This window comes from Sus scrofa, chromosome 4 (assembly GCF_000003025.6).
Source record: "Sus scrofa isolate TJ Tabasco breed Duroc chromosome 4, Sscrofa11.1, whole genome shotgun sequence".
In the NCBI taxonomy this organism is placed as follows: Eukaryota; Metazoa; Chordata; class Mammalia; order Artiodactyla; family Suidae; genus Sus; species Sus scrofa.
Genome location: NC_010446.5, coordinates 570,229 through 580,693, shown reverse-complemented (window position 1 = coordinate 580,693; position 10,465 = coordinate 570,229). Strand labels below are relative to the sequence as shown.

Here is a 10,465-nt window from a genome sequence, read left to right as displayed (position 1 = left end):
GGAATGACCCTTCTCCAAACTCTGCCCACTCTGCAGGCACGAGTGGGACTTGGGAGGGGTACAGGGAGGAGGCGCTTACCTGAGGACGGGCCTGGTGGGAAGCTGGGGCCCCTGCACCTCAGGGGCAGCATAAGTGGTGGGGCTGTCGCTCCGGCAGCTCCCCAGCCACCCTGGCGGAGAGGACGACAGCTCCAAGGTGTGGGCCTCTCAGGGTGCCCCCTCCCCTCCCCTGGGGCCCTGCTGCAGGGCCGTTGGAGCCCCTGGGGTGGCCGTCACACAGGCTCCTGCTCCCCCTGCTTCCCGCTCAGGAGGATGCGGGGCGTGTCGGCGACGGAGACACGGAAGGAGCTTAGCAGTGCGTTCTTGAGCCCCGACCAACCGGCAAAGCCGAAGACTATGCTGGGCATGCAGCAAGGCGGTGCCGGGGGAAGGAGATCGTGACTCCTGGGAAAGGCTGTGTGCTGGGCCTGGGCGAGCAGGCAAGGCTGGGGTCCAGGCCTCTTAGGAGGGTTGAATGCAGGCCTGGCTGGGGTAAGAGTTGGGTTGGGCTGGGGGCTGGTCTCTCCAGGTGTCTGGGTGGGTGGGGCAGCAGGCACCCTCACCAGTTCACGACACTCGAGTCATGGCAGTGGGTTACGATGCTGACCAGCTGCCAAAGTAGCCGCAGGCCTCCTCTCCAGCCCCGGGCAGCAGTGGTGGTCAGACACTGCACTGACGTGCTCCCGCAGAGTGCCACGGGCTGCCAGCTCCAGCACCAGCAGGAGCACTGGCCATTCTCCTAGGCCTCAGACAGCTACACCTGTCAGATCCCCACCTGTCTACTGTCACCCCTAGGAGGGGCTGTCAAGCGCACTGGATTGGAGTCTCGGGATGGGGTGGGGCTGCAGCATAAGGGTGCCGGGCGGGGGGAGGGTGAGCAGGACAGGAACAGGCTGTCGCAGGGGCTCTGTGCCCGTTCAGGTGCTTGTAGGCAGCACTGAATGGCAAGGTCTCCCCGGGCAGGGCCTGTGGGAGCAGCACTCCACAGGGGCCTCAGCGGCGGAGCTGATCTTGCTGGCCACCTGTGGGGGTGGAAGCAACGCCTGCATGACAGCCACAGCCCCTTGGGGGCGGGATGCGGCCTTTGTGCACCTTGCTGAACTTGGCAGGGGCAAGGCTGGGTGAGCAGCATCCTTGGGGGCCGAGTGGACCTTATCCTCCTGTGTGTATGTGAGTGTGTGCATGTGTGTGTGTTTAGGCTGCACTCGCGGCATAGGGGGGTTCCCAGGCTAGGGGTCAAATCAGAGCTGTACCCGCCAGCCTACACCACAGCCACGGCAACGCAGGATCCAATCCATCTGCAGCCTACACCATAGCTCACAGCAACACCAGATCCTTAACCCACTGAGCGAGGCCAGGGATGGAACCTGCTATCTCATGGTTCCTAGTCGGAGTTGTTAACCACTGAGCCATGATGGGAACTCCCAGATTCATTTTTTTTTTAAGAAAGATTTTTTCCAAGTTCCCCAGCAGTTAAAGATCTGGTGTTGCCACTGTCACGGTATGGGTTCAATCTCTGGTCTGGGAACTTCTGCATACCATGGGCATGGCCAAGAAAGGTTAAAAAAATTTTTTTTGCCTATACGCATAGCATATGGAAGTTCCCAGGTCAGGGGTCAAAGTGGAGCCACAGCTGCTGGCATATGCCACAGCCATGGCAGTGCAGCATCCAAGCTGCATCTGCGACCTACACCGCAGCTCATGGAAACGCCAGATCCTTAACCTACTGAGTGGGGCCAAGGATTGAACCTCTATCCTCACAGATACTAGTCAAATTTGTATCCCACCGAACCACGATGGGAATGCCTAAAATTTATTATTTATTGAAGTATAGTTGATTTACAATATTGTATTAGTTTTTTTTTTTTTCTGCTTTTAGGGCTACAGCCACAGTGTATGGAAATTCTCAGGCTCAGGGTCAAATCAGTGCTATAGCTGCCAGCCTACGCCACAGCCACAGCAATGCAGGATCTGCACTGCATCTGTGACCACCACAGCTCATGGCAATGCCAGATCCTTAACCCACTGAGCAAGGCCAGGGATCGAACCTGCCTTCTCATGGATACCAGTTGCATCTGTTTCCACTGCGCCACAACAGGAACTCCCTATCTTTATTTTTTTGAGGAAACTCCGTAGTGTTCTTCATAGTGGCGGCACCAATTTACATTCCCATCAACAGTGCAGGAGGGCTCCCTTTTCTCCACACCCTCTCCAGTATTTGTTATTTGCAGACCTTTAAAGAATTATTATTTCTACAGCTGCAGTATATGGAAGTTCTCAGGCCAGGGGACCAATCAGAACTACAGCTGCCAGGGAGTTCCCATTGTGACGCAGTGGTTAACAAATCCGACTAGGAACCAGGAGGTTTCGGGCTCGATCCCTGCCCTTGCTCAGTGGGTTAAGGATCCGGCGTTGCCATTAGCTGTGGTGTAGGTTGCAGACACGGCTCAGATCCTGTGCTGCCGTGTCTCTGGGTAGGCTGGCGGCTACAGCTCTGATTAGACCCCTAGCCTGGGAACCTTCATATGCCGCGAGAGTGGCCCAAGAAATGGCAAAAAGACAAAAAAAAAAAAAAAAAAGAACTGCAGCCGCCAGCCTATGCCACAGCCACAGCAATGCAGGATCTGAGCTGCGCTGTGACCTACACCACAGCTCACAGCAGTGCCGGATCCTTAACCCACTGAGCGAGGCCAGCGATCCAACCCACGTCCTCATGGATACCAGTCGGGTTTGTTACCGCCGAGCCGCAAGTGGAACTTCCTTTTTTTTTTTCCTTTTTAATGGCCACACCCACAGCTTACGGAAGTTCCCGAGCTGGGAATCAAACCCCACGGCCTCCGAGAAAACGCCGGATTCTTAACCTACTGCACCACACGGGAACTACAGGACACCTGCTCATCTGGATCCCCACAGTCTGCTGGCCTGCTGAACCATGCGCATGTATGCGTGTACCTGCTGGCGGAGGGCTTGGGGTCTTTGGGGTGTTTGCTGTGTTCGTGTGTGAGAGATATAGGACTTGACAGTGCCCATGTGTTACCAGGTCAGGCCCACCTGGCGTGTGTACCTGGACAAGTATGTATTTGCGCGGGGACCGGCTTTGGGCTAATTGGCGCGCTGAGCCCGTGTCCCCAATGCGTCCTTCCGTATGTGGGGCGGTGTCTGTGTGCCAGGACCGTCTGGATGTAAGTGTCGGACAGGGACACAGAGCAGAGCGAGAAGGAGGCGGGGTCCCGCAACCGGACGAACGCCTTGCGGTCCACAGGGCGGTGTATTCTCACCCAACAGTCAGGTGCGGATGTCACGGGGCGGCGGTGGCGGGGCCGAGCGCGAGGCGGAGATTGCGCACTCCGGCCCTCTGGGGCTCGGTGGGCGTGGTGGAAAGAGAGCGAACGAGAAGGACGCCCCACGGACCAATGAGCGCGGACATCGCGTGGAGGCGGGGCCGGGCCGCCGCGCGCCGGGCTGCGGTTGGCAGAGGGCGGCGGGGCGGGCTGTCGCCTGGCCACGCCCACCCCCGGCCGCGGCAGTCGGGAGGGCGGCGCCCGGGCGGCGGCTGCCGCGGACCTTTAGGTAAACCTCGATCTGGGCCGGCGGTCGGGAGTCGGGGGCCGCTCGGGAGGCCCCCTCGGGGAAGTGTGCGCTGTGGGCCCTGGGGCGGCCCCCTTGTTCAGGCCGCGCGGGAAACCGAGTCAGGGGGCGCCTCTCCAAGGTCACCAGGTGAGCTCGGGAGGGTCCCGGGCGTCGCGGGGCCGAGCCCGCCCCCTTCTCCGGACTCAGGTGCGGCCGGCCCCGCGCGCATCCGGATTCGCTGCGTCACAACCCGGAAGAGCGGCCTGGGAGCCGAGCCGCTCATGTTCTTCCCCACGTCGGCGTGGAACTCTGGGCGCCCGGCCCCCTGCCCGCCCCCTGCAGGGTGGGACTCAGGGTCCCTGGTCTCCGTACCCATCCCCGCCCTGGGGGTCTTTTGGCCCCGAGTCCTAGTGCCTGTCACTTTGCGGAGGCGTGTGGTCCAGGTCTCTGCTTCCCCAGCAGGCTTGCGGGGTTCCTCTCTATGGCAAGCTGAGCCTAAACCCTTAGAGTCGGAAAGGGAAGGGACCATTGCATTCTTTCCATTTTCTCTTTGACATTAGAGGGGGAGGCAGTCCAGAGCAGGGAGGTCATTTGTCCCAAATCCTGAGGATTACTGGCCCCGTAGTGTAGATGGTACAGCTGGAAGGGCTTCAGGAAATCCAGCTGTCAATTAAGCTGAGAACTAGGTGGTGCTCGGCCAGGGCCGGCCCCCAGTCCCTGGGCTCCTGGGCCCAGTTTGGGGTTCTGATTTTCCTGCAGCGCCACCACAGCTGTAATGCAGTGGCAGGGCCTGAGAAGAGGGCTCTGTGGGCACCCACAGCTCCAATCTACACACTTGCCGGAGGTTCCCCTTTGCCAGCCTGGCAGGGTGGGGGCAGGGAGGCACCAAGGGGGGTGGGGGCCAGAGCAGCTGTCTGGTGGGGAGGCATGTGGGGTTGGGGGTGGAGCCGACTTGGAGGGGACATTTCTGGAGGCAGGAGCCACGGTGGGAAGGGATGGTGGTAGAGGTGGAGAAGGGGGTGTCAGTGAGCCACTGTGGGGTGTGCGGAGGGAGATGGAGGACCAGGAGGGGTGATGCTGACTCCTGACTTAGACACCTGAGTGCATGATGACACAGGAAGAGGCCGGTGAGGTGGGGGCCGGGGAGAAGTCAGTGGGGAAGACAGTGTTAGCCCTGTCAGATGTGCGTGCTGGAGACGATCCAGATGGACGTGGCCAGCAGGCCCTGGGCCCCAGGAGACCCCTGTCATCGGTGGTGGGACCCTTCACTGGTAGCATGATTGTTATGTGGTTGCCCCTACAGTCCTGACAGCCAAGGGGCTGTCTGCAGGATCTTTGACCGTCATAGCTCCAGTGAGCACATGTCTCTGGTCTCTCTTTGGCGTCAGTGTGAAATGGCCTGGAGTTGAGCTGTCTTGGTTACCTTGAAACCAAGGTCCAGGCTGCTGCAGACTGTTGGAACCTGCATCTTGCTGTTTCTCACTCCCCCAGGGCTGTTTGCTGCCTGCTGAGGGCTCTGGTGGATCAGAGGTAAAGCCCGTGGGCTGCTTGCTGGCTGTATTCACAACTATCACATGTGCCTGGAAGCAGGTGTCTGTGCTTAGTTCAGATCCAGGGTCCACCGAGGCCCAGGTGAGCAGTGGCGTTGCTGCTGGTTAGCGGGAGCCAGTCCTGGTTGAGTCCTGCCACACTGCTTACCAGCTGCTAAGTGTCCTCTCAGACATGCTTGGCTGTGGCTGTGCAGATTAAAGGAGATGGCGCCTCTAAGGTATTAACTGCGGGATGTGGGGGTGTGGGGGGCGGCCCTTCCAGACCCTTCCCCCATGGAGTGCTGTGCCTTCTGTACTGTGCTCACAGGTCTGTCTGCTCCGTGGAGGGCAGGGTCTGGGCTGCCATCCCTCTGGCCTGCGGCAGGGGCAGCTGGTAGAAGCTTTCAAAGCCGGTCAAGGCCAGCTCTTCAGTCACTACTAAGGGAGCTGATGCTTTTTCCCAGTGCTTGGTTTTTGAAAAGTCTAACCCAGATCCCTGATTGACAGACGTGTTTTTTCTAACACCGTGAACTCACGTAAGGGCTTCTGTAGACAGACACCCATTTGGGCTTGTCGGGGACCCTCCACAGGCTCTGCTGGCTGTCCTTCCCTGTGTGGTGGCCACAGCACTGATGACATCTGGTGCCGGCAGAGTGCAGCTGTGTGCCAGGCCTCATCCCAGCCTTTCACTGGTGACGCGGGGAGAGCCGAGTCTGGGGCTCACCGGCTGGGCGCTGCCTGCTGCCGGTTTCCTGTAGGTCCTGTTGTGTAGGGAGCTCCTTTACATGTTATTCTAGACCCACTAGCCTCTTGTCATTTCTATCGCGACAGACTCGTCCCATCTGGTCTTTTATTTACTTTATGCTCCACTGAGGCTGGGTGAGGTGTGAGCACATAGGGTTGTGGGCATGGGTGTGTGTGTGTATGGATGTGGTTTTCAAGTGATGTATGCTTTTGACTTTCGGAAATTAAAAAATTTTATGTGGTCCAGCTGAACGGTGTTTATCAAAGCGCACGAGCTTTTGTGTCTGGCTTAGAAAACCCTTTCCTATGCCAAGACTATATACTGTCTTCACTTAGGACGTACGTTTCATTTTCACATCTAGCATTTATTTGGGGAAGACTGATTTTTTCCCCTAAGTGCCTCGACGCTATTTATTGGCTAATCTGTCTTTTCTAAAGCATCTTTTTATTATTTAAAATCCTGCCTTTCTTCTCCTTCCTCACTGGTGTTTATTTCTGGACTTTTTATGCAGTTCTGTTGATCTGTGCATCTCACAACAGTAGCACAGTTTAATTACAGTAGCCTTTTAATACACTTAACATAAGCCAGGACAAATCCCCGCTTTCATATACTTTTCAAAGTTTAGTTGCCTATTGTTGCATGCTGATTCTTCCATATGAACTTGGAGCCGTTTCATCAAGTTCCCTCCAGTATTCTGATTTACATATTTATAGATTAAGGAAAATTGACAGTTTTATAGTACTGAGGCTTATAGGAGGATTTTTTTTTTAATTTTTAATTAAAAAAAATTTTTTTGGAGTTCCTATCATGGTGCAGCAGAAACAAATCCAGCTAGGAACCATGAGGTTGCAGGTTCGATCCCTGGCCTTGCTCAGTGGGTTAAGGATCCGGCGTTGCGGTGAGCCGTGGTGTAGGTTGCAGACATGGCTCAGATCCTGCATTGCTGTGGCTGTGGCTGTGGCCAGTGGCTACAGCTCTGATTTGACCCCTAGCCTGGGAACCTTCATATGCCACAGGTACGGCCCTAAAAAGACAAAAAAAAATTTTTTTTTTAATGGCCACACCTGTGGTATATGAATTTTCTGGGCTAGGGATTGTATCTGAGCTGCACCTGAGCCCTACACCACAGCTGTGGCAATGCCAGATCGTTTAACCCACTGCATCAGGCTGGGGATAGAACCGGCGCCACTGCAGCAATCCGAGCTGCTGCAATCGGATTCTTTTTTTTTTTTTCTTTTTTGGGCTGCACCTGTGGCATACGGACGTTCCCAGGTCTAGGGTCAAGTAAGAGCTGTAGCTGAGGCCCACACCACAGCCATGGTCACGCTGGACCTGAGCCACATCTGTGACCTATGCTGTAGCTTGTGGCAACAGCACATCCTTAACCCACTGAGCCAGGCCAGGGAGCAAACCCTCATCCTCACAGAGACTAGTCCAGTTTTTATCCTGCTGAGCCACAACGGCAGCTCCTGCAGTCGGATTCTTAACCCACTGTGCCACAGCAGGAGCTCCTCCGGGAGGACTTTCTTTTCCTTCAGTGAACTGTTTGGGTTTTGGTTTTTGGTTTTTGTTGCACCCACAGCATATGGAAGGAAGTTCCCTGGCCAGGGATTGCAGTGACCTGAGCTGGATCCTTAAGCTCCATACCATAGTGGGAACTCCACAGTTTTTTTTTAATTGTATGCAGACTCAAGATATAAATCAGAACTTCCCTCCCGCTCAGGGTGCTCTGAAGGCGACCGGCACATAGAAATGTGACTCTGGTGCTGACCCCTTGTGCACTCGGGGCCCCGGGGCTGCGGGATTGCTGGATGGCTTGGCTTGGCGCGGGGGGAGGGCGCCAAGTTTGGTAGAGAAATTGGCCCTAGAGGAATGAGTGGGTTTCCCACGGTACAGAGGGCAGAGCAGGGCACACGTGGGGAGGACAGCAGAAGCAGAAGTACCAGAGCCCAAGCCCTGGCCCGCAGGGCTCAGGTGCCAGGACATCTGCCACCTGAGGGGAGCAAGAGAAGCAGAGAGAAGCTGGGACTGGGCTGCAGCAGCCCTTGGTGAAGGTGTCGGTTCGATGCTGCGGGCAGCGGTGAGGACTGATGGGCAGCGGTGTGGCATGATGTGACCTGTTCGACTAAGGTCACACTCCCAGCGTGGACGAAGTGGCCACGCAGGGCAGGTTAGGCGAGGCGGCCACCAGGGAAGGGTCTCAGTGAGGGAGCAGGGCACCTGCTTCCGGATGCGAGGGCTGCAAGCGCGGTGAGGAGGGTGACCGGGCAGGGAGCCGACCTTCATCGCCAGGTGTCTGCCGCTGAGTGGCGCCCCCTAGTGGTGCTCACCTGTCATCCGTCCCTTAGCGGGTATTCAAAGAGCAGTTGTTGGATGAATTTATTTCAGTTTATGAGGCGTCTCTTTTACAGATTTTGCTTTCAGTGTCAGGGCGGTTTTCCTCTGTGCTTCTTTTCAGATGTTTTATAGTTTTAAGTTTTGGATTTAGGTCTCTGAATCCTTCTGAGTTTTTGTGGTGGTGTGAGGTACAGGCTGGAGTTTATTTCATGGGGATGTCCAGTTGTTTGGTACTGTTTGTTGACAGACTATCAGTTCTCCACTCAGTTGCCTTTGGACCTTTGTCGAAAATCAATTAGCCATATACATCTTAAAGTCCTTTGGTGTAATCTCTCTAATTTTGTTTTGTTTTGCTTTTTTCAGAGTTGTCTTGGCTCCTCTGGGACCTTTGCATTTCTGTATGAATTTTCTTTTTTCTTTTTTTTGGCCACACCCGTGTCATGCGGAAGTTCCCGGGCCAGGGGTTGAACCCACGCCATAGTGGTGACGCAAGCTGCTGCAGTGACAACGCCAGATCCTTGACCTGCAGTACCACAAGTGCACACCTCCACATGAATTTCTTTTTTCTTTTTATGGTCACACTGTGGCACATGGATGTTCCCGGGCTAGGGATCACGCTGGAGTTGCAGCTGTGACCTATGCCACAGCCACGGCAGCACTGCATCCGACTTGCATCTTCAACCCACGCTGCAGCTTGCAGGAGCGCCAGATACTTAATCCACTGAGGGAGGCCAGAACTTGAACCCACATCCCCAGAGAGACAGGGTTGGGTTCTTAACTGGCTGGGCCACCGAGGAACTCCTCTGTGGATGTGGTCAGTGTCGGTAGATGTTTCACGGGCTGCTGAGGAGCGGAGCGCTGCCTAAGTACCACCTCCATCCAGATGGTCCTTGGCGTCCTTCAGTTCCTCCGAACCCTGCTGAGCTTCTGCACACCTGTGCTCACACCGCACGCAGGGGCGTTCGAGCCTCTACCCTAGTTCGGCGTTGTCTATTTCCCCTTGCCTTTTTCTTAGTTGTGCCTTGGTGTATTTCGAAGCTCTGTTATTAGGTACGTAGCTGTTAGGATTGTAGTGTCTCTGAAATCTACACTCTGTAATATTAATACAGTCACTCCAACTGTTTTATGACTAGTGTAGCCTCAGGTATCATTTCCCATTCTTTGACTTTAACCTCATTATGTTAACATATTCAGTCTTGCCTGCAGTTTTTGTGTGTGTGTGTGTGTGTGTGTGTGTGTGTGTGTGTTTTGTCTTTTTAGGGCCGTGTCTGCAGCAGATGGAGGTTCCCAGGCTAGGGGTCTCTTCGGAGCTGTTGCTGCCGGCCTACACCACAGCCACAGCAACGCAGGATCCAAGCCCCATCTGTGACCCACACCACAGAACAGGGCAATGCCAGACCCTTAACCCACTGAGCAAGGCCAAGGGTCGAACCCACAACCTCTTGGCTCCTGCTCAGATTTGTTAGCCGCTGAGCCATAACGGGAACTCCATCTTTTTTTTTTTTTTTTGGTCTCTTGAGCGGTTTCTTTTCTTTCTTTCTTTCTTTTTTTTTTTTTTTTTTTGACTTTTTGTCTTTTCTAGGGCCGCTCCCGCGGCATATGAGGTTCCCAAGCTAGGGGTCTAATTGGACCTGTAGCCACCGGCCTACGCCAGAGCCACAACAACACAGGATCCGAGCCTCGTCTGCAACCTACACCACAGGTCACAGCAACGCTGGATCCTTAACCCACTGAGCAAGGGATCGAACCTGGAACCTCATGGTTCCTAGTCGGATTTGTTAACCACTGTGCCACGACGGGAACTCCCTTGAGCGGTTTCCTGAATACATGAATGTTCCTGTAAATGTCCCTATCTAGGGAGTTCCCACTCTGGCGTAGCGGAAAGGAATCTGACTAGTATCCTTGAGGATGAGGGTTCATTCCTGGTCTCACTCAGTGTGTCGGGGATCTGGCGTGGCTGTGGCTGTGGCGTAGGCCGGCAGCTGTAGCTCTGATTCAACCCCTAGCCTGAGAACCTCCATATGCAAAAAAAAAAAAAAAGAAAAGTCCTTATCTGGAGTTCCTGTCGTGGCACAGTGGAAACAAATCCGACTAGGAACCATGAGGTTGCATGTTCGATCCTGGCCTTGCTCAGTGGGTTAAGGATCTGGCGTTGCTGTGAGCTGTGGTGTAGGTTGCAGATGCAGCTTGGATCCCGCGTTGCTGTGGCTCTGGTGTAGGCCGGTGGCTACAGCTCCGATTAGAC

At 55.3% G+C, this 10,465-nt stretch overlaps 1 protein-coding gene across 13 annotated transcripts in view; it reads left to right on the top strand.

The window, feature by feature from the left end:
* Positions 2,835-10,465, top strand: part of MROH1 (maestro heat like repeat family member 1) — a 70,637-nt gene continuing 63,006 nt past the window's right edge. For 4 of the 13 annotated variants that reach the window (XM_021090403.1, XM_021090398.1, XM_021090400.1 and 1 more), the window contains exon 1: positions 3,523-3,609. The gene's annotated coding sequence lies outside the window, so the exon portion shown is untranslated. Of the gene's footprint in view, positions 2,980-3,512; positions 3,757-10,465 lie in introns of those variants that run through there. The other 9 variants (XM_021090407.1, XM_021090404.1, XM_021090399.1 and 6 more) reach the window with 4 other exon arrangements.